General features: G+C 39.2%; 1 pseudogene; it reads right to left on the reverse strand.

Annotated features, from left to right (window-relative positions):
- Window positions 1–23048: 23048 nt before the first annotated feature.
- On the reverse strand, window positions 23049–23343 carry LOC143984438 (NADH dehydrogenase [ubiquinone] 1 alpha subcomplex subunit 1 pseudogene; annotated as a pseudogene).
- Between the last annotated feature and the right edge of the window lie 1063 nt (window positions 23344–24406).

The following is a 24406-nucleotide window of genomic DNA, read 5'->3' on the forward strand; positions in this document are numbered from 1 at the left end:
GGGGATGGACAGAGTTCTTTGAGTTTTGTCAGTGTGCCTAGGGGCAGGGGTAGGTGAATTTCTGTGTTACCAATGGTCATAAGGGGGGGCCTTAATATCGGGGGTGTCCTCATCATCCTCGTCAGTAACTACGGGGGTGGCCATAGGTGAGATAATGGGTCCTGGCGCTGGTATGGGTACGGGTAGTGGTTTCTCACAATCACCTGTTGTTGAACTTCTTCCAGGGAAGATTCAGCAAGGTGGTGGGATTCACTGACTGGGCTATGCAGGATTATTCTGACTAGCGTGACAACGGGAGAAGTTTCGTCCTGGGGGTACACGGGGCGTTCTCCTAGTCTAGTGGAATATCCCCCTGGGCGAGTGGCTATCAATATCAGGATATCAATTTGTTTAAGAAACAATAAACCAACAGTACAGCGAGGGTAAGGGTTAACAATTTCACAGCAATCTGGATCACAAGGTAAAGACATTGAAAGAACAGCAAAATACAAAAAAAAACAATTGAAAAGGCAAGTTTGAAATACTTACGTAACCTGGAAAGAAAAATATGAACAACTAAATCACATACAATCGTTTTACATGACTAGATAAAAAGAAAAATATGAACAACTAAATCACATACAATCGTTTTACATGTCTAGATAAAATGTGCACTGTGTTTGATTTTAGCAAATTACCCTTCGGGCGTCCCTTGAACATCCGACCTTATTTGGGGAGGGCGCAATCTATTGCTTCCCTTCCCTGTAATGTTCCTCTTTAATCTATTTTACTTAATAGTTTTAAGTCAGGCCAACCTAGCCGGACTCTCTTTTAATCTATTTTACTTAATAGTTTTAAGTCAGGCCAACCTAGCCAGACTCTCTTTTTTAGGTACGAGCCCTCTACTTCTCCCGATGGGCCAGCCTAGCCCACCGCGGAGGCACAGCAGCAATACAGGTCCCGCACGTGGTGGTCACCGCGGCAGTATGAGTGACACCAAAAGATCCTCACCAATAAGGTAAATAAATCAGTAGTCACTCACCTGCCGATCGATGACCCCACTTCTGGTACCAGCTGTAAAGGTAGGTCCTTGCTCTGTTAGGTGCTCGATTTCCCTCTTCCTATCTTGCCTAGGCCATGGTCTGGATGAACCTGGGAGTCCCGTTCACCGGTGAGATAACCAAGACTCATACACGAGATGTATGTGAATAATGATTATTTTAATGTTTTGAATACAACAGGTTATATGCTGAGACAATTGGGGCGGCACCCTGTGGAGTAGCCAATCAGGGATCCCCCTTGTAGTTATACACCAAACATTTCCTAGTAACAGGTTTATTGACAGAACAAGCAGAATAAGCAGAAATCACATCTTCATGGCAAAGCACATCATTAACCTTCACACGAGATAAGAGTGAGACTACAATATTCATCAACATTGTGCTAGTAGCCTGTGATCCAGACGTTCTAGGTCACAGACGCAGTTAAGGGAATGTCAGATGACCGTAAGTCTGGCTTTCTTTGCACAAACTCTTGCGGCCAAGGGCATTCTAAGAAAACAGCATATTTCCCAGATAGCGAGCATCTATGTCTTAGCAGTTAGAATTCTAGCTTGGTCATACAGAGTTTGAAGATGGAATACAGTATAACAAAATGCAATACAGTATAACAAAATGGAGACTCGATAATCCTTATAAGAATGACGATTTGTCTTTCTGCTGGATCATCAGCGCATGCCGGCAGAAATGCACGCACCCTATCCGAAAATCTGCTATGGAATGCACCTGAAGTGGTTAACTGCACTACAGGTGCCTGACTTCATTGCCAAACCCCACTGTCGTTACAGTGTTTAACCACTTGCCAACCAGCTCACATACATTTACTGCAGCAGGTCAGCTCTCCACGCAAACCTGTGCAAGGAGGATATGTGGGATGTGGGAGTGTGCCCGCTGTGGGGCTTTGGAGTGTGCCCGCAGATCCTATGGACTTGATGTCCGCCGGTGACCCGCGATCGATGTGTACACAAGGCGATTCCCTGTTCTGCCTAATGACATGTGAGCGATCTTTTGTTACCAGTGATCGGGAACAGTGATCTCTGTCATGTCCCAAGTGAGCCCACCCCCCTACAGTTAGAACACCCCTAGGGAACACACTTACCACTTTGATGGTCCCTCAGTGTTAACCCCTTCCCTGCCAGTGTCATTTATACATTGACCAGTGAATTTTTATAGCACGAATCAATGTAATAATGTTACTGGTCCCCAAAAAGTGTCATTTGGAGTCAGATTTGTCCACCATAATGTCGCTGTCATGCTAAAAATCACAGATCGCTGCCATTGCTAGTAAAAACAATACAAAACAAATAAAAGTCCCTAAATCTATCCCATAGTTTGTAGACGTGATAACTTTTGCGCAAACCAATCAATAAATGCCTATTGTGATTTTTTTTTACCAAAAGTATTTAGAAGAATATATATCGGCCTAAACTGATGAATAAATTATTTTTTTAAATATTTTTTGGGATATGTATTATAGCAAAAAGTATATTTTCAAAATAGTATTTTTTTTTGTTTTATAGCGCAAAAAACGCAGAGGTGATCGAATGCACCCAAAAGAAAGCTCTATTTGTATCTAAAAAAGGACGTCAGTTTTGTTTGGGTACAGCGCCGCAGGACCATGTAATTGTCAGTTAATGCGACGCAGTGCCCTATCGCAAAACATGGCCTGGTCATTAAGGGGGCAAATCCTTTCTAGGCTGAAGTGGTTAATAAAACTGTCTCAGTGGCTAGTAAAGGCAATCTCACCCGGGATGTAGTAAAAGAGTGACGCAAAATCAGATAAGGGCAGAGAAGAGGTAATATTGGCATCTTGTGGTGCCTTCTCTTTGGCAAGGAGTTTATTGTTAAAATTTGAAACTAAAGTACGGTTCACTTTAAAGGAATTTAATCTCTTGATATCACTGTGCATTTTTTTTCCCCAGCAAATTAATATTTTGAATTATGGCTGCATTCATCTTTGTGTCTACTAAAGCTTTACTTTCATTTGAAAACTGTCGATAAAAGAACATTTTGGATAATGTCTGGGCTATTAGGGCTGTGCTAGTAGCACTTAAAAAGGAATATCTATTTTATAGCGCATTAAAATATCAGTAGTTATATTCCAACAAAACATTCCACATGATATGCCAGACCCCGGTCCCATTTCTCTTGCACCTGAACCTATCCTGTTATTCACAGCTGGTTGTGCAAATTGCAGTTCCTCAATAAAGCTGAAAAGTATCCAGTCTTGTAAACAAGTAAACACTGATGTATTTGAATCTGGCAAAGCCCCTCTACCCTTTAACAAGCCATTATCTTTGTACAGCCAGTACTAAAAAAGACCTTCTGTCACATAGCTTCCGATGAAACCTTCACTCCAGGTCATCAAGCCCTAACGCCAAGACAGGAAAATATGCATGGCATAGAGTAATCAATAAGATTAAAGCTGAGAATGCATTGCTAATCAACTATCAACGGATTTGAAATTAAATGAATAAATTCGAAGTAAAGCCAAATGGGCAAATAGAAGGATTTTGCAATGAGAAGAATAGCACACTATGTTGCATGCAATGGATCTAGTAATTAACAAGTGTGTATTACTTTTAAATAAATAATGCAAAGTTGATCATGAATGGACACAGTCCCCTGTGAAAAACAGGTGGTGAGATGCCTTTCTATTTTGTAAGTGCCAGGGTGTCAGAACATACTGTACATTAGTCCATTCTGCAGCATAGTTGATGTGTATTGATATTTTTGTTAGGGGTTGAGTGTTGATGGGGACATTGATTTCACCACATTTTTATTGTTGTTGTATTTAGGATAGTTTAGTATATTTATTTGTCACATTGACTGCTTAATATGCCCCTTGGGAGGGTCTATTTATATATTTTTTTCAATTACCTTCACACACCTTCTACCCAGGATTCACACATTTTCTAATTGGATTCAACTGGAAAAGGGTGTTAATGGAATGTTTCTTTCTTTTTTTTGCATACTTGATCATTATTGTGTACTTTTGTATTAACCAATTCAATACTGGGAACTTCCCCCTCCTTCCTGCCCAAGTAAATTTTCAGCTTTCAGCGCTATTGCATTTTAACCACTTCAGCCCCGGAAGATTTGGCTGTTGAATGACCGGGCCATTTTTTGCATCACTTTAACTGACAATTGCGTGGTTGTGCGATGTTGCACCCAAACAACATTGACATCCTTTGTTTCCCACAAATAGAGATTTCTTTTGATTGTATTTGATCGATCGCCTCTGCATTTCTTATTTTTTGTGCTATATATTTGTACTTTTTGCTATAATAAATATCCCCATTTTTTTTTTAAAAAGCACATTTTTTTTTCTCAGTTTAGGCCGATATGTATTCTTCTACATATTTTTGGTAAAAAAAATCGCAATAAGCATATATTGATTGGTTTGTGCAAAGGTTTTAGTGATTTATAGCATTTTTTTTAACTAGTAATAGCGGCAATCTGCAATTTTTTATCATGACTGCGACATTATGGCGGACACATCGGACAATTTTGACACATTTTTGGGACCATTGGCATTTATACAGCGATCAGTGCTATAAAAATGCATTGATTACTGTATAAATGTCACTGGCAGTGAAGGGGATAACACTAGGGAGCGATCAAGGGGTTAATTGTGTTCCCCGGGAGGGGATTCTAACTGAAGGGGGAGGGGACTGACTGGAGGAAGTGACAGATTGTGGTTCCTAGCTAATAGGAACACACGATCTGTCGCTCCTCTCAGAACAGAACAGGGAAGTATGTGTTTACAAACACTCATCCCTGTTCTGTGTCTCCTGCTCATGATCAATCATGGCCAGTGGTCATCGCGACCATCGGCCATGAGCATTGGCACCTGCTATCCTAATGCTGCGAGCTGACGTATAGCTACGACGGTTTGCGGGATCGTGACGACTTGCTGCAGTAAATGATGGCGGCTGGTCAGCAAGCGGTTAGAAAACAATTGTGCGGTCATGCAACACTGTACCCAAACAAAAGTTTTAGCATTTTGTTCCCACAAATAGAGCTTTCCATTGGTGGTATTTAATCACCACTGGGGTTTTTATTTTTTGCTAAACAAATAAAAAAAATTTGAAAAAAAAGTTTATCTTTGTTTCTGTTATAAAATGTTGTAAATAAGTAAGTTTTCTCCTTCACTGATGGGCACTGATGATGAGGCACTAATATTCAGCAATGATAGGTGGCATTTATGGGCATTGATGGGCATTCATAGGTGCACTGATAGGGGACACTGATGGGCACTTATAGGCGGCACTCATAGATGGCTCTGATAGGCAGCACTGATGAGGAGGCACTTGCACGCATTACTGATAGGCACTGATTGGCACCTCTAATATGCACTGATTGGCACCTCTAATGGGCACTGTTTGGCAACCCTGGTGGTCCTGGGTGGGCATACCTGATGGTCTCGGGTGGGCATCCCTGGTGGACATACTCGGGGGGGCTGCACTGATAATCAGAGCAGACCCCCCCTGTCAGGAGAGCAGCCAATCGTCTCTCCTCTACTCGTGTCTGTCAGTGCGAGCAGAGGAAAAAACAATTTCTTGATCATACATCACGGGACACAGGAGCTCATTACATAGTGGGTTATATAGGCACCTCTGGTGATTGGACACTGGTTAACCCCAATTAAGGAGAATTCCTCCCCTATATAACCCCTCCCATATGGGAGGCACTTCAGTTTTTTCCCCAGTGTCTATGGTGGTTGGTCACGTAAAACATGTGCTTATTTATTTTGCCGGAAGGCCCTAGGAAGGGCCAGGCGGCATAAAAATCCACTCTCTCAAGGTGGATTAGACAGATTATTTCTCAGGCCTATAGTGTTAAAGGGAAAACCCCTCCTTTTCAAGTGAAAGCGCACTCTACTAGGGCTGTAAGTGCTTCTTGGGCAGTGCATCAACAGGCCTCCCTGGCTCAGATCTGTAAGGCTGCAACTTGGTCATCAGTCCACACATTCACCAGATTCTATCAGGTGGATGTCAGAGGGCAAGAGGATATCGCCTTTGGGTGCAGTGTACTGCAGGCTGCAGTTTAGGTCCTCCAGTCCACGGCGTTCTATAATTATGATCTGTGCCTCCCTCCCCTCAATCTGAGCATTGCTTTGGGACATCCCACTATGTAATGAGCTCCTGTGTCCCGTGATGTATGATCAAGAAAATAGGATTTTTATATACAGCTTATCTGTAAAATCCTTTTCTTGAGAGTACATCACGGGACACAGAGCTCCCGCCCCTCTTGGGTTTTACATGGTTTCCTATTGCTTTGCTACAAAAGTGAGGTGCCTCCCATATGGGAGGGGTTATATAGGGGAGGAATTCTCCTTAATTGGGGTTAACCAGTGTCCAATCACCAGAGGTGCCTATATAACCCACTATGTAATGAGCTCCTGTGTCCCGTGATGTACTCTCAAGAAAAGGATTTTACAGGTAAGCTGTATATAAAAATCCCATTATATGGCTCTTCCTGTTTACTCTGGGATTCGACACAGCTGATCACATGGGGAAGAGCCTACGTCAGAGGCTCTTTACCGAGATCGGTGATGCGGTGTGTCAAACTAACACACCACACCAACGATCACTGAGCTGCTCACCCCTGCTGCCTATCCTACTGGACGTCATATGATGTCCAGTCAGGATAACTTAACCACTTTGTGCACACCATTCTGCTATATGGTGGGCGGAAAGTGGTTAACCACTTTCAGCCCTGGACCATTTTGCTGGCTTAAGACCAGACCACTTTTTGCGATTCGGCACTGAGTCGCTTTAACTGATAATTGCGTTGTCATGCAACATGGCTCCCAAACAAAATTGATGTCCTTTTTTTCCCAAAATAGAGCTTTCTTTTGGTGGTATTTGATCACCCCTGCGGTTTTTATTTTTTGCGCTATAAATAAAAAAAGAGCGACAATTTTGAAAAAAAAACATTATTTTTTACTTTTTGCTATAATAAATATGCCCCAAAAATATATAAAAAACATTTTTTTCCTCAGTTTAGGCCGATACGTATTCTTCTACATATTTTTGGCAAAAAAAATCGCAATACGCGATTATTGATTGGTTTGCGCAAAATTTATAGCGTTTACAAAAAAGGGGATAGTTTTATGGCATTTTTATTAATAATTTATTTTTTTACCAGTAATGGCAGTGATCAGTGATTTTTATTGCGAATGCAACATTATGGTGGACACATTGGACATTTTTGACACATTTTTGGGACCATTGTCATTTATACAGCGATCAGTGCTATAAAAATGCAGTGATTCCTGTGTAAATGACACTGGCAGTGAAGGGGTTAACCAGGGGGGGACAGTGTAGGGGTTAAGTGTGTCCTAGGGGCGTGTTAATAACTGTGGGGGGCGTGGCTGTGTGTTAGTGAACACTGATCTCTGCTCTAAACACAGGGAGCAGAGATCAGTGTCACTTGTTGCTAGGCAGAACCGGGAGATGCTGTTTACTTCCGCATCTTCCCGTTCAGCCTCCCCGTGAGACGATCGCGGGTATGCCCACGACGATCGAGTCCCCGGGACCCGCGACCGGACTCACGGGGGTCCTGACCGACGTGCACGTGATGGCATGGCGGCATTCTTAAAGGGACGTATCTGTATGCCCATATGCCTGTCAGTGCCATTCTGCCGACGTACATCGTCATGAGCCGGGCGGGAAGTGGTTAAACGTATAATTTTTTTTTTTTATGTTTCCTTTTTTTTTTTCAGTGTAAAATAAATGAATAAATAATGAGGCTATTAAAGTATCATTTTTTGCAAGAAGAACAAGTCCAGAAGACTTGAAAAAAAATTCATAACTTTCTGGAGCCCATGAAACCCATTGCCTCTCTAAAATCCACCAAATACCACATTAATTTGCCTTACCTATTGGCTCCTATTCATTCTGACAAAATGGCAAAACATTTTGGGGAAATAAAAACTTTTAATGTTGCATCTTGTTCAAGATTAAGATGGAGGGATTGAATAAAAAGGATACCACGTCCCAAAATTGCATATAGAAACAAAACGGAGAAGGGCCAAAAATGGGCTGGGGAATACCAGCCCCGGGACTTTTACAGGTATCAGATCAATAAAATCAGCGATTAAGTATTAATTGCTAAGGATCATTTTATTTATTACAATATATATAAATAATACACAAAAACATCACTATATAATCATAAAAGATGATCATACAAGGTACAATGTGGAACAACCACAAAATTACCCAAATTTTATACATAAAAACAAGAAGGCTGAGCTGCGATTTTCTACATGTTGACGCTAATAGCCGTTTAGAGTTTCAAAAATGGCCGCGCCGGTACCGATGACTCTATGTGCGTCATCTGCACCTGTGGGTTGCCTTGCAGGGAATTCTCCAGACAACTATGCACAATATGGGCATAGAGATATTCAAAGATGGCCGTGACGATGTTGCTGACGTGGTCAGCATCGCCTGCGCATGCACAGTACTGAAACTGTGCTTGAATAGACGTACACAGAGCCTCCCCCTTTCCCTATCTCGCCCGCAGCTCGGCGGTGACGTCAGATGCCGCTGAGCTGGAGAAAACTTAAAACTCCATCTCCCTGTCAGTTGCTTGCCGGCAGTTGACGGGAGAGGAACGGCGTAACCTGATCCCAGTGGATTCTTTAATCAATCTAAACTAAAGGTATGCCCACTTTCACAGTGAGATGTTATGCTTTGAACATTATCAGAGATCTTTGTTTTCTCTGTAACTACTCACCAAATAGAACTTCTGCTTTGGTCATCCTATATTTGGCTGATCCACTTTATTCTGTTTATCCATTCTAGATGCTCCTGAATCATTCCCTGGCTTAATTTGCTTTGATTTTCTGACAATATTTCCGTTCATTTTCCCATTGGATAATCATCAATTAGCATACACCTGTATTGATTCAATTACCACCTGTTTCCTCAGGTAACACCAGGTCTACTTACAAGACCCATTTTTATTTTTATTTTATTATATTAATTTTTCTATTATGCATGCTATAAATCGGCTATACCTAATTGTTTTATCTTTTTTCACTAAATTTAAAAATATTAAATAAACACCAAACACAAAATATAATGTTTTTCTCTGCAGACCTAAATTCTGGTGATGCGTCTTCGTTGCTGGCTATTTGTGCATTAACTTTATACCCTACTTAATTCTCATAAATCACAATTGTGAATGTACGATGAACCTTGGGGAATCCTGGCTCATTGGTGAGATAATAAAATGATATTTCTATGTTTATTTTGATTTATTTGATATATTAATTACTATTAATTTAATATATTAACAATTATAATTCATGATACAGCATAATATTTTTGACTATATTAAATTTCAGTTTATTTTTGAAATAACCTCTAAGAACTAAACACACTCTGTTTTTATTTTATTATTTTAGCTATGATCAGTAGCTGCATTATTTCCTGAAGAAGCTCGAACTTTGAGCGAAACATGTAGAAAATCACAGCTTAGCCTTCTTGTTTTTATGTATAAAATCTGGGTAATTTTGTGGTTGTTTCACATTGTACCTTGTATGATCATCTTGTTTTGTGTATTATTTATGTATATTGTAATAAATAAAATTATCCTTAGCAATTAATACTTAATCGCTGATTTTATTGATCTGATACTGGTTAAAGTCCCGGGGCTGGTGCTGGTATTCCCCAGCCCGTGTTTGGCCCTTCTCTATTTTGTTTTAATGTTGCATATTTTTACATTTGTTTCCTAGTCTGGATAAAAGCAGGAGTGGTACACAAATAAAACATTATACATAACTAACTAAAAAGTTCTGCTTGTGTTCAGTGATCTCAAGCACTTGCTTTCGCCTGATTGACACAAGCTATGTATGTCCAATGTAGGAAGCATTCAAGTCTGAGTTTAATTCACTAGATACAAACAAAGCTGTATTAAAGATTTTTTTAAACAAAGATTTGCTGCTTGAACAAATATTAATTACTTTTGTCACTAATGATAGGGAAAATCTAATGTCAAAAGTGTTAATTTTCAAAAATGACTGTTTATGACCTGTTTAAAATTGCAGTATGTTATTGACTCCTGTTGCTAGCGCCTAATGAATTTAGGAAAGAAAACCTTATTCCACATGTTCCTCTAAATATCTCCTTTCAAGCACATCAAGTATATGACATTTTGTTTTTAATTGATAAGATATTTGACATTTAAACGAGTTTATTATCAATTTTGAACTGCAATATTTCAGCACTCTGAAAAACCACTTGGAGTTCTCTTCTTTCATGTGGTAGAACATTTGCATAGATTTCCATAGCTTTTTTTTCTCACTGTAAAATCCTTGACCTGTTATTAATTGAAAGTTCTTTTTTTTCTATGCTCTTCTTTATACATTCTTTGTGATGGTCATTTATGCTGGAATTTCATTTTACAGTGCTTTCATTTCCTATCAGTTAATGCAAAGGAACATAGAAAACTAATTGCCTAGTTATATTTTTTCACCTTGGCTATAGTTTAAAAAAGAATGATATTCAGATGGGTAAACCTTTTCGACTAGACTAAGAAACACTTATTCCTTTGGGTGTTCTTTTAAAGCAGACCTTTACAGAGATAAATATGTAGGCTGTCTCTGTTGACCTCTGACATTCTGAAAATTCGAGTTGCCTGACCATTGGTAAGACAATGGCTTTAATACATTCTAAGGTTTTGACCCCAAACAAATATGCAGGTTGGTAAAACCTGATATGATAGGCATTTCCTATTTGTTCCTAGTCAATGAGGGGAATTTACCAAGGCTGGAGCAGACAGAATCTGGGACAGTTGTGCATGACACCCAATCAGCTTCTAGCTTTCATTTTCAAAGCTGAACTGAGAAGCTGTGATTGGGTTTAATGCACAGATGATTCAGATTTTTTTTTCAGTTTTAGTAAATTCCTCCCATTGACTCAAATTGTGGAAACAAAAGAGCTGTAATAAGAGTACTAGTATTTTCAGAATGAGGCAGTTCAGTGTTTCTAACTAGATAAGAATTCCTTTAAGATAGTTCTTGAAAAGCATTCCTAGACACTATTTTCCCATGTACTCCAACAAAGTTTGTTAATTCATTGCAATGAACAGTGGGTATAGAAAATGATCACCCCCCCCCCCCTTTAAAATAATCACATGTTGTTGCTTTGCAGCCTGAAATGAAGACAGACATATGTTTTATCCATCTGTATTTACTCAGTGCAACCTATAACATCCAAGTGAAAGATATAACACTAACATTTCAGAAATTCTTTTTTGTTTTTAAAAAACAGAATCAGAGAGTTTAAAAAATGATCACCCCTTGTGTCAGTATTTTGTTGAACAGCCTTTTGCTTCAATTACAGCCTTTAGTCTGTTGGGATATGTCTCTACTAACTTTGCACATCTAAAATTTGCAATATTTGCCCACTCTTCTTTGCAGAACTGCTCAAGTTCAGTTAAATTTGATGGTGACCGTTTGTGGACTGCAGGCTTCAAGTCATTCTACAGATTTTCAATGGGGTCTTGACTCTGACTAGGCCAAGCAAGGACATTCACCTTTTTCTCCTTAAACCACTGTGTGGTCATTTTTGCTGTGTGCCTTGGGTCATTGTCATGTTGGAAGTTAAACCTTACCATTGACAACATTCTGGCAAAGGGCAGTAGATTTTCCTCAAGAATTTGATGGTTTTTTTGCCCATTCAGTTTTCCTTCTATCCTGAGTCCTGACAAATGCTCCAGTCACTGCTGCAGAGTAATACACCCTCATAATAGGATATTACCACCTCCGTGCTTAACCGGAATGGTGTTATCAGAATGTTCAAGGTGCGTTTTGGCAAAGCTCAGTCGTGACTGTTAGTGTGGCTTCCTTAAGCAGTGGCTTTTTTCTTGCATCCTCCCATACAAGCCACATTTGTGGAGAATTTGTGACATTGTTGTCACATGCACACGTTGACCACTCTTTGTCATACATTCCTGTAACTGCTTATGAGTTGCTGTAGGCCTCTTGGTAGCTTCTCTAACCAGTTTCCTCCTGGCTCTTTCATCTAGTTTGGAAATGATGTCTTGTACCAAATACCTTCCTAATAATATACTTGTACACTACAAGTATACTACAATGTAACGTAGTGAGTGTACAGCTTGTATAACAGTGTAAATGTGCTGTCCCTTCAAAATAACTCAACACAAAGCCATTCATGTCTAAACCGCTGGCAAGAAAAGGGACCACTTCCTGATGATGGCTTTGTGATAGGCCGAAAGGTTACACCGCATAATCGCGTCTCTTCCGCCCATATGAACCTACGCGGGAATCAAACAGAACGTCACAAACAGCAGCTTTCCTTGTCAGGGCCGATTACCCTTAACAATCACCTGCTACACACGCCGGGTGCCAGGACTATAAGTTACTTTTAAATGTGAGTGGAACTATTTTAATCTGTGTATTCAATATACCTTGTTTTTACGGCATTGCATAATGAAGGTTTTCCTTTGTCATTTCCCTCTATATTTATGAGGTGCATAAGGGATACCCCCACATGCTTATTAGACCATACTAGCGATAGTTGGTCAACATTCAGGGTGAGTGTACCTCTATGTGGGGCACCCGGTCTGAACACCATTGCACAGATGTCAATTTAAGCACAAGCACTTTATTTCATCACCTAATCGGACTTTATTAAACCTTTGTGTGTTATGCAATTTTTTGCATGTTCTGAATTTTTTTGCATGTTCTGCATGTTTTACATTTATTTGATCAACCCTAAGCCCAGCAAACTGTTTTTGCATTCCTACTTTGCTTCTTTGCCATTTGTTTACTAGCGAGTTTTTTTACTGCAGCTGGAGTTTGATGATCAGTTCTTTTATCCAAAGGCGCTATGGTTTATATTTCTCAATCTTTTTATATGGATTATAAGCTGAAGGACCCATGAATAAATGGTTGTGGAACAAATCATTGAGTTTCCATTATTTCTTATGTGGAAATTCACTTTGATATAAAAGTGCTTTGTATTACAAGCATGTTTCTGAAACAAATTATGCTTGCATTCCAAGATTTTACTGTAATAATAATAATAATAATTTGGATATAACATTGGTTAAGGAAACCTCTGTAATGGTGGCAGTCTCCATTGAACTTGAGTGATTGAGGCATTTGTGTATTAGCCTCATTTTTGGAACATTATTCCAACAACTGTCTCTGTAGAACATAAATTTCCTTCTGTTGCCCTTTAACCATACTTTTAAATTCAACATTTTTTCTTTGTAGGTAACACCAAACTCTTGCAGCTCTGTAATTTTTTGCCTGAAAGAAGTAACATCATTTGCTATAGTGGCCTCCATGATTGGGCCAGATTATTCTGTCATGTTTAGGAGTAAGGCTCGGAGACCTGTAGCTATAACAGTAGAGAGGTTCACATAGATCATCCGGATAAGTACACAAGCAGGTCACCCTGGTGGATGACATGGGTTCACCCGAGGTACATGGTCTAAGCACTAACAGGACTTCACCAGAGCTCCTGATGGTGGAGATGGGTTTTTCTGCATGTCATTGCCAGGTCGAGGTCCTCAGGATGCCACGCCCAGGGAGTGAGCAAGCCAGAGTCTGAAAACAGATGTAGCAGGTAGGGATCAAGCAGAAGCTCAGTCATGACTGCATATGGCCTTTCTTGAGAAGTGTCTTTTTTCTTGCAACCCTCCCATACAAGCCTCATTTGTGGAGAATGTGTGATATTGTTGTCACATGCACACACTCTTTGTCCAAAATTTCTGAAACTGCTTCAGAGTTGCTGTAGATCTCTTGGTAGCCTCTCTGACTAGTTTCCTACAGGCTCTTTCATCCAGTTTGGAGAAACATCCTTCTTAATAATAGACTTCACTGTGCTTCTAGTAATTGATAAAGCCTTTGAATTTTTGTTGTATCCGCCCAGGTTCACACTGCTGCGATCTCAGAGATCACATGTGATTTGGACCCGTACTGCAGGTGCCGATCACATGCAATCTCTGAGATATGTGAGTTCAGCCATATAGTTGTATGGCTGAACTTGCATTAGATTCGCACAGAAGATAGTGCAGGGACTTTTTTCCCCACACTAGAATCAAAGCACATGGGTGTTCTCACCTATGAGATCCAATTCCTGTGCGAGTTCACACTGCAATCTTTGAACAAAACTGGGGGTGTCATTAACTTTGTAAATGACACTTGCAGTGGTTTCGCACAAGGCAGTTCTTGTGGGAGAGGAGTGATGCGGGAACCAGCGTGATTACATTGCATCACATCAGTGTGAACCCAGGGTAAATCTCCTGACTTGTCCACAACTTTCCCTATCCCAGACATCTTTTGACAGTGCCTTGCCACCCATCAGTGATTGTTTGCTTCAGTTGCACTACCAGGGACTGAAATGCACCAAGAAAGCTATTTTCATGTTAAGCTAATCAAAATGACTACAGCTGATTAGAGTTTAAAATCAAATGTTTTTATGTGCCATTGGGAAGGTGATTAGCCACAGCTGATAGAGTTTACACGTCATTTTTAGGAAGGGGTGATCCTTTTTCCAAATCAGTGATTCTGTTTTGAATTGAAAAAAAAATCGGACATGTTGGTGTTATACCTTTCATTTGGATGTTATAAGCTGGATGTATATAAAGCTGGACAAAACAAAAAAATTTGTCTGTCTTCATTTCAGGCTGCAAAACAACAAAATGTGATTATTTTAAAAGGGGGGGGGTAATTATTTTCTAGACCCACTGTATATAGATCACCCAGATGGGATTGTTTTGTTTTTTTTTCTTCAAAAAAATTGAGTTACTCTCTAGAAAAACAAAGAATTACACCAAAGACATAGAAAAGTTAGTATTTTAGGTTGGGTTCACACCTAATGCTGATGCGGCTCACAGCAGGGGTCCTGTGTTTCATGATTCACTGTTTCAGGTCCGATTTCAACCCGAATTTTGGGCTGAATTCGGACCTGATACGGACCAAATGACGCACAGGGCTCCATAGAGAACCGGTAACAATCTCCTGCTATTGCGAATTGAATGCGGGAATAGTGTAAACCCAGCCTTAAGATTTTTTTTTCCCCCAAAAAAACATGTTCGACCCTTATAACGTAACTCCAGTTTACACAGTGCATGCAAAATTACAATTTACAAAAAAGGTACAGTGTAAAATATAAGACATACAGTATGACATAATCACAAGAAAATATTGCCACAAAATATAGCCTCGTTCAGCTATGTTTTAACTAAAGTAGAAAACATTACTAAACAATCATGAATGATATGCTTAGAATTGCAAGCAGGCTTTTTATTCCCACTTTGACACTGGAAAAACAAAGTGCAGTAACCCTTAGAAGCAATTATCTTTTACTACTGCAACTATTCATAACTGATAAAAAGTAGTCTCATTTTTTATTACATACTGTATTGAACAGCATTAGTGCTCCTCTCAATGCATTAAGTCACATGGTCTTAAAAACAATAAATATGTATGTTTACAGAGGAGTACCTCAGCTGCACAGGGCCTAGTTGTGAAATCAATTCTTATATATCCAATACACCAGCTTCCTTCCTGCATAGATGTTTGATGTTTCATTATTTTTTACTTGAAGCGCAAGTAAAGGCAAAACTTTTTTCTCAATTTTGGATAGCGTGGGGAAGAGTTAGATCCTCTGTTAATAACATGTATAATATAATATCAAGATTTGATTACTGTTTATGTCCCCACTAGGGAGATTCAGCCCTTTATTTGCCCTCTAACAATTTTTATCACTTGCCGACCAGTCACCGTCATTATACTGTGGCAGGTCGGCTCGTTCTCCCAAATCTCCATAGGTATACGTTGGCTACTTTAAGAGCCATAGCAGGTGCGGGTGGAGGATGGTGGAGGACCCGATGCTCGCGGCTGTTGGCCGCAATGTCTGTCAGTCGCCTGCAATTGTCAATGTAAACAGACAGATCTCCATTCTGATAGGGAAGGAGAGAGAGATCTGCTGTTCCTAGTGATTACTCCACAACAATTAAGCTAGAAGGCCATTCTGGCCACAGGAGTGTACAACCAGTACTCTGTAAATATGTCTTATCAATCATTTGTTTTTCACAATGAAAAGTCATTTTGTAATGAAAAAAGCTGCCCAGCTATTATTACTCCACAATGGAGTTTTTGCCTCTTTGGCCAGGACTACCTCCACCTAAGCGTGTGGAGGTTCATGGTTAAAGATGATAGCAGGTATGGTTAGTGATCAAAATATTGAGCAACAGAGAGGAGACTGTAATGGAAATTTGTAAATTCTGTATATAATTGTATTCTATTTTGTATGTATTGCACAATGTCCTCACTGTGCACACGGCACTAATAATGTTTTCAGTACATGTTTGCATTCTTTCAAGTCCTGTTTAGAATTAGCCTGCATATGTAACGCCCCTTGTTACTATAAGCATAAAATTGTAATATTAATGTTATACCTACGTAAATCATGTGTATAAAAACCTTCAATTGCGTCATAATAAAGCAGAACAGTTATTTGGAAAGATGCTGAGTGTATCTTTTGTGTCTGTTCCCTACTGCAGTAGTTATCTGATCAATATGAGTCTTTAGGGGCTTGATAAAATATAAGAATACACTCAGGCAAAAGTTTTCTAGTTTCTTACTATACTTTTTCCATTACATTGTAGACAGTAGGGGGTGTAAAAATACAACCTCAAATTTCTAGTAAGGACTCTCCTATAAAAATAAAAAATGTCCTCTGTTACTCTCTGTAGATTCTGGCACTCTGTACTTACAAACTACTTCTGAACACTTTTTATTGTGGCCTTTGCAGTAGCATTTGCCACTGGACATCCAGAAAACATGTCCATACAGACAAAATGCATACTCGTAAGATCCTGACTTGGACATCTGGATATATCTTTTTATAATCTCTGGAAGGGATGTTTAGCTTTTGGTAACAACTTTGGTAACAGGTAAAACAAGAAGTGGTATACTATAAAAACCACTGTGGTGAACCCTGATGCTATCCCATGCTCATTTACTAAGGCAGCCATAACTGCTTGTGACTGATGGCATGGTCCATGTGTCAAGCTGGAGGGAAAAGAGTGACTGGTAGACCTTTTCCAAAGTCCAGTTTCATAAGAAGTTGCCCTCTGTGGACCACTTGTTCTTCTCATTCTGGAGTCTTTGAAGTTGAATTATTAATCCAAGCTATACTGGGCCAGAACTAGAGTGGAATCTGTGAGTTGCACAGACCCAGCAAGTGTTTGGGGCTGTAAATGTAGCATCCTTAGTCGCCTGGTCTGCTTCCATATGCAAGTTTTAATGTTAGTATGGCTGCCTCTGCAAGAACCTGGAAGGCTGAAAACAACCGCTCAAATTAACTTAGCATGCTTGATTGCTTTACCTGCCGAAGTAAAAACAAACTTCTGGCCCTTCAAATGGAACCAAAAGCTCTCTATATCTTGACTATATACTCTTTTTATAGCTCACAGGCTTTGCTCAAACATGGAGCTCTGCTTCTGGAGCTGGGGAAAAAGGATCCAATGACTCTAAATACAAAGTATCCTTCTGGGTGATAAACTGCATACTCAGTATAAAACCAGGAATAACACTACAAAAAATGAAATACTCGGGTCTCCAGGGAGTGTGTCCTGCACTGGGCTCACAGCAGCTGATTCGTATGTCATCAATTTAATACATGTGGTTTTTCTTTGTCTCCAGCCTCCTCCAATAGAGGCAATACGGTGGCTGGATTCAAATGCACACATTTTTCATTGTTAGATTTGTACATAAAGAAATAAATGTTTTGGTAGGTTTGGCGCTGTTCCAATGAATTAATGATATATGTTATACCCTCTACAGGTTATATCACTATAGATGGAAAAGGGCATAAAAATGTAAAAAAATTATTTTTTCTAGATATGTTATACTTAATGGAACCGAGGATATATTTCCCCTATATAAAGAACTTGGATGTAGGGGACTTTATGGTACCAATTACAAATATGAAACACATAGTAGATAATAAAAGTAAAAAATTTCATTTATTTAAACTAAATACTAAAAATTCACAAACACATGGAACCTGCATTTGTTTCCATTGCTTACAGTCTATACAGAGAGCCTGCTACAGGGAAACAAACAGCATTAAAAGGAGGATAGATTTCCCTACTTTACCACACAACAGAGTATGGTATGCTTTAGAAATAAAATAGCTTTTGTGTGTTTGACCCTCAGCCTGTACTGGACTGCTATAATGTGGCCCCTCAATTGTCTGCTTAGCTCTATGTCTATAAAAATTAAACTATTTTTAATTGCCCCCCCTGGGCTAATGCAAATGATGGATTAAAAATAAATTAGATTAGGGAGCTGTGTTACACCCTCTGGAGTGTTTTAGTGAATTACAAAATTAATTAAATTAATTAAACCATGTGCTGATGTGATTGCCACTCTGGGCAAATAAAGTGATTAATTGAGAAATGTATTAGATTAAAAATTAGATTAAAAAAACAGTCTTAGGCTGTCTGGAATGTTTGGGCAAAAAACACAAATAAAACAAGACAAACCATGTGCTCATATGGAAGTGATGGTTGTATCAGTTAAACCTGGCTTGTACACCAAAACGTCTCATGTGACTTAAGTAATGTGAATACAAGAGAAAAAATGTAATTATAAACAAATAAAAAATATATAATCAATTAAAGTGCTTACATTATTCTGCTCAAAATAAACAAGACCCTTGTGCACTTATTGCCACTACATAAAAAATATGATATATATATATATATATATATATATATATATAACTCTTGTGCAGAAACCCACTTCTTACTACCGTATATACTCGAGTATAAGCCGAGATTTTCAGCCTCTTTTTTGAGGCTGAAAGTGCCCCCCTCGGCTTATACTCGAGTCACCGCCGCCTGTCTACCCAATCAGCGTGTCGAGCAGACAGACGGCGGCCATTCAACTATTCAAAAGCTGCGTCTCCCTGTCTGTGATAGGCGGAACACTCAATTTCCCAGCAGTCAGTGGTCCGCCTATCACGGACATCCGCTCATCCTCATACTACGGACGAGGATGAGAGGATGTCCGTGATAGGCGGAACACAGACTGCTGGGAAATTGAGTGTTCCGCCTATCACAGACGGAGGCGCGGCTTTTGAACAGTGGAATGGCCGCCGTCTGTCAGACGAGAAGAGGTGCGGCGATCCTGGCATGGCCGCCGTATGTGCAGAAGCACACAGGCTCGGGACGCAGGCTCGGGACGCAGGCTCGGGACACAGGTAGGCTGGACACACAAGGCTGCACACACAGGGATGGACGGACACACAGGGATGGACGGACACACAGGGCTGGACACACAGGGATGGACGGACACACAGGGCTGGACACACAGGGCTGGACACACAGGGATGGACAGGCATGTCTCACCCTCGGCTTATACACGAGTCAATAAGTTTTCCAATTTTTTTTGTGGTAAATTAGGGGCCTCGGCTTATATTCAGATCGACCTATACTCGAGTATATACGGTACATAAAAAGCGTTATAAATATGTAAGATGTAAGCAGATAAACAAAGTGGCTAGTGCTCAAAAATAAAAAAATGAATAAAAATAAAAATAAACAAAGTGAAATTTCTTATCATATGGGTGATACTTGGTGCTGTGATTCTTATCCATGCGCAAATGCACTCACCAGAGTGCCTCACCCCTCCAGGGGTACTCCACGTTCACAGTATGTGCCACTGTGTAGCAATCTGTGGATCCTGGGCTCTTGTGTAATAGAGCTAGTTTTACTGGAATCTCATTTGGTCACCACATAAGAGAAAGAAGTGGATGCCCATAGTGTGAATCTGTTTTAAAAATGACATTAAGTTTATTAAACATAAGTAATGTACTCACATTTATGTGGACAATGCAAGTGAAAATAAACATAAAACAAGCTATGCCATCAGACCGGAAGTGACACAATGCCGTTCTACGCATTTCGTCATCAGATATCGACTGGAACGTCCATATTGCTACACTTCCTGAGTTTACATAGTGTGCGGCGACTCCACTGTGCTTGTGCAAAAGAAGTTACGACGGCCATTTTGTTGATGTTTTTAAAGACCGAAGGCCAACATCCATTAACCTCTATGTATTGGCCATCTCTAATACAAATAAGGCAATTCGTTCTTACATTCCAGTATGGACAGAAGTCAGTTACCTCTGCATTATCCCTAGGTAATATGTATCCATAACACGGACCTGTATTATAATCCTGAATGGCGTAACATCATACCAGGATAACGTGCCTTATATTGTCATCCACAGAAGTAAAGATTTTTTTTTGTGCCCTTTTCCATCTATAGTGATATAACCTGCAGAGGGTATAACACAATTTCATTAATTCATTGGAACAGTGCAAACCTACCACAACATTTCTTTCTTTAAAATTCTTACTTCACCAATGGTGAAAGTAAATGTGTAGGGGCAGTATTTCCGATTAAACATATATATATATATATATATATATATACATTTTTCCCACCGTACTTTTTCCATTGCGCAGATCAAATCACAACTTTTCAGATTTATACATAAACAAACAAATTCATATTTTGAACCTTTCATTAGACAAACATTTTAGTTAGCTGTATATTTGCTGCGCAGAATGTCGGACCATTAAAAATTTAATATTTTACCAAAATAATGTCTGTAACTTTATCTAATAGCAACTTTGCGTTAAGCTACAGCTCTGATATATCGTGGTGAACCCTTTATTACTGGGTCCAGCTTGCATAAATATAACAATGGCTTGTTTTCTATCATGCTGTTTGTGTAAGAACTCCAGTTTCATGTTTCAAAAAGACAACTTTTTCCTGGCAATATTATAATAAATGATAACAATACTCTGCGGTCATGCAGAGATGTCAATAAATCCAAAATATTCTTCTGCTTATACCCACTGCACTTACAAGGAAAAGGGGCACATCATTTCACAATCCACACATTCTGCATTGGATTTCAAAAATAAAAACAAATGGACCAACAATCCTTGTATATGATGGACCAACAATCCTTGTGTATGATGGACCAGAAAGCACTCAGCCACATTAAAAACTGGCTGAAGGTGGCATCTATCCTGTGGGGAGTTGATGCGATGGGTCTGTTATATTTACATTTTATTTATTATTACTCTCACATCATGGACCGCACATCAAGTTATTATCAGACCTTAAGATTTCATTTTTGTAGACAAACTTCTTATGTATCCCATCCATCTTGGCTTAGTTTAATATTATGGCAGCTGTATTCCAATTAACAACCTCATCTTAATATTCTTTTTTTCCCCACTCAATAAATGTAAAATTACAAAATTGTTATCTTAATCTAAACTAATCCCATTTTTACAAATTCCCCCATTAACCTGGATTTCATTTCCAACAAAAGGTTTTCTAAACCGGTTACAATATATCTATATTATTAATAAAATTGTTAAATCCATATTAGAAATTAATACTCAAATGATAATTTTAATATCACACACTAAAATATATCCACAGATACATTTCCTTAAAGGGAAACATATTACTTAATTTGACTTAATTTCCCTTTTTTTTAAATGCACTGTTTCCACTATCAAAGGATATTCATTTTGTATAATACATGGTTAAATGTAATCTTCATTTTAGCATGTTTGGAAAACAGATAAAAAAATAATTGTGATCACATTGTTTATCATTAGATTTGTTAATACGGCACATTTTGTTATAAATGTTTTTTCTAAAAAATGGAAATTGGCATGGTGTCCTTCCAGCTTATCACCAACCTATCATCCCAGCCACATTCTTTTAGAAGAGCACAAAGGAGTGGGTCACATCTGCGTACATGACACACACAAGAGATAGAACTAAAGGTTCCAGAATTCACACACATACACAAATATCTCTCTAAAATCGTTTACATTTTTCACATTTGTACACAACACATGCATATCATTCTCTCACTTTCTTTTAACTCTTTAATATTTCCCTGCGTAACTTCTACTTTACTTATTTTGTTCTGATATCCTTTGCATCCAATGTATTGTAATACCATATGTCACATACTGTACCTTCTATGATCAGACGCACAGCCATGGTGCTCATCCCATCTTCCCTCTCTGACAACATATAAAGTATTCTGTTTTAACTCTCGTTGCTCTGTTTCTTGACTTTACTAGTTGTAGTGCCGGACCCCAAATTCATCCCACAACTTAACATCAAAATGCCTCTCTGTCTAGTGTTAATTGTCACCCTTGATCAATCCTGCTCACATAGCTGTTTCTCTAGCTTTTTACTCTGCATGATTCTTAGTCCCTGTGGACTTTGGTGGTAACCCAGTTACCCATTGTGGATCTCTGTCCACTTTAACCATTAATCTAGGGCAGCCTTTCTCAACCTTTTCAACATTGAGGAACCCTTGAAATAGTTCTCCGGTCTTGAGGAACCCCTGCTAAAAATTAGAACTCTACAACTCATGATACATTAGTGTGATGGTCAGTGAGAGGAATGGTCCTTACACTTGTGGTCATTGGGAAGAATTACCTCCTTACAGATAGCTAAAAAGATTAATGGTGTCAGTGGGAACTTATCTGAGAGGCAGAAATTGCCTAATACTGAAGGAACCCCTAGCAACCTCTGGAGGAACCCTAGGGTTCCACGGAACCCTGGTTGAGAATCACTGATCTAGGGGCTCTTTTTGGAGGAACCACACCTTCGGTTCATATATAGCGCTCCTCTTGCGCTGGGCATTTTTGAGGGTCTCTTACCCTTCATTCCCTTACTTAATTTAATGCCCATAATAACTGGCCAGTCTTCTCTATGTGTGCCTATACCCTCTTGCCTCTAAACTACTTTATCTAGCAGATGTACTACATATACCTGTGAACAGCACTATTGCTCCCTTTCTTTTTTTTTTTTTTGCTGAGATTACTTTTATTTCTAGAACCTCAAGAAAACGATCCATAGTGAAAAACTGCATAAATGATATCTTAGATCACAATACATCTCTGTACATCAGTTTAATGTTGGTCAATAACATTTATATTTAACAGTTGCCAGTGAGATAGAAGATCTGTCAGTGGTTCACATCTAGTCAATATTTTCCAAACCCTTTGATTTGAACCAATGTTGTTCCCCAGAAACTTGCCTGTCCCTCTCCATAAAGTACCATTGGTATGGATACTGAGCAACTCTCTTCTCCTTGCCGAATTCATATTGATGAAAGAATACGGTGGAGAATCCAGGGATCATCAAGCAGGGAGTCATGATGGCATAGCCTGGCAGGATCTCGTACCACATGCTGCCTATTCTTCACTTTCTTATCTATAACACTCCGATGGACAGTAGACAGTGACAACATAACATATAACCACCAATCAATACAGTTCGATTAAGGGAAGTAAAATAGGTACCCTTTGTCCTGAAAATGCCTTATCGATCAAGGAAGTCTGATAACTCAAATGTAAGCAAAAGGCTTACCTTAGCCGGCTGATTATCAGAAATTCCCGGATCGTTTCAAACTCCTTGTTTTGGATACTCAGGGTCACCTGTAAAGCCTCTTCTAGGCAAAGCTTGCTACCTGAGTAGGACATTTTGTAGATAGGCAACTCCTTTCCTCATATTGATTAGTGGTTCCAAATTAATAATAACTACTTCAGTAGGGAACAGACACAAAAGATCCGCTCAGCATCTTTCCAAATAACTGTTCTGCTTTATTATGACACAATTGAAGGTTTTTATACACATGATTACATAGGTATAACATTAATATTACTATTGTACGTTTATGGTAACAAGGGGGGTTACATAGGCAGGCTAATTCTAATCAGGACTCAAAAGAATGCAAACATGTACTGAAAACATTATTAGTGCCGTGTGCACAGTGAGGGCAGTGTGCAATACATACAATATAGAATACAATTATATACACATCTTAACATTTCCATTACATTATCTATGGGACATGGGTTCACATCTATGCTTTTTTCAGCCGTTGCATTTTTGGAAAGGGTCAGGGATGTTTTAAAATCAAAAATAGTGAACTTTTGGTTCAATAGACTTCAATGGAGACACTGCAGAAAAGCATGTAGTGTGTTTTTCATTTTTTTGGGGGGATTTTTAATCTGCCCTACAACAAATTGCCCAAAAAAAAAACACAAAAGCTTAAAAAACACACCAAAAAACATGTCAAAAACATGTGTGCAAAAATGAAAAATGCACCCAAAAAAGCACTACAGTAATTGATCAAAAGCAAATTACATAGGTGTGAACCAGGCTTAAATTCCAGCATTACCAACTGAAGGATTGGTATCTGCCCCTAATGTTACCATTCTGAGCTAGCTGTGTGGGACGAAAGGAACAC

This window comes from Lithobates pipiens, unplaced genomic scaffold (assembly GCF_037356315.1).
Source record: "Lithobates pipiens isolate NorthernLeopardFrog02 unplaced genomic scaffold, aLitPip1_a1.2 Scaffold_16, whole genome shotgun sequence".
Classification (NCBI taxonomy): domain Eukaryota; kingdom Metazoa; phylum Chordata; class Amphibia; order Anura; family Ranidae; genus Lithobates; species Lithobates pipiens.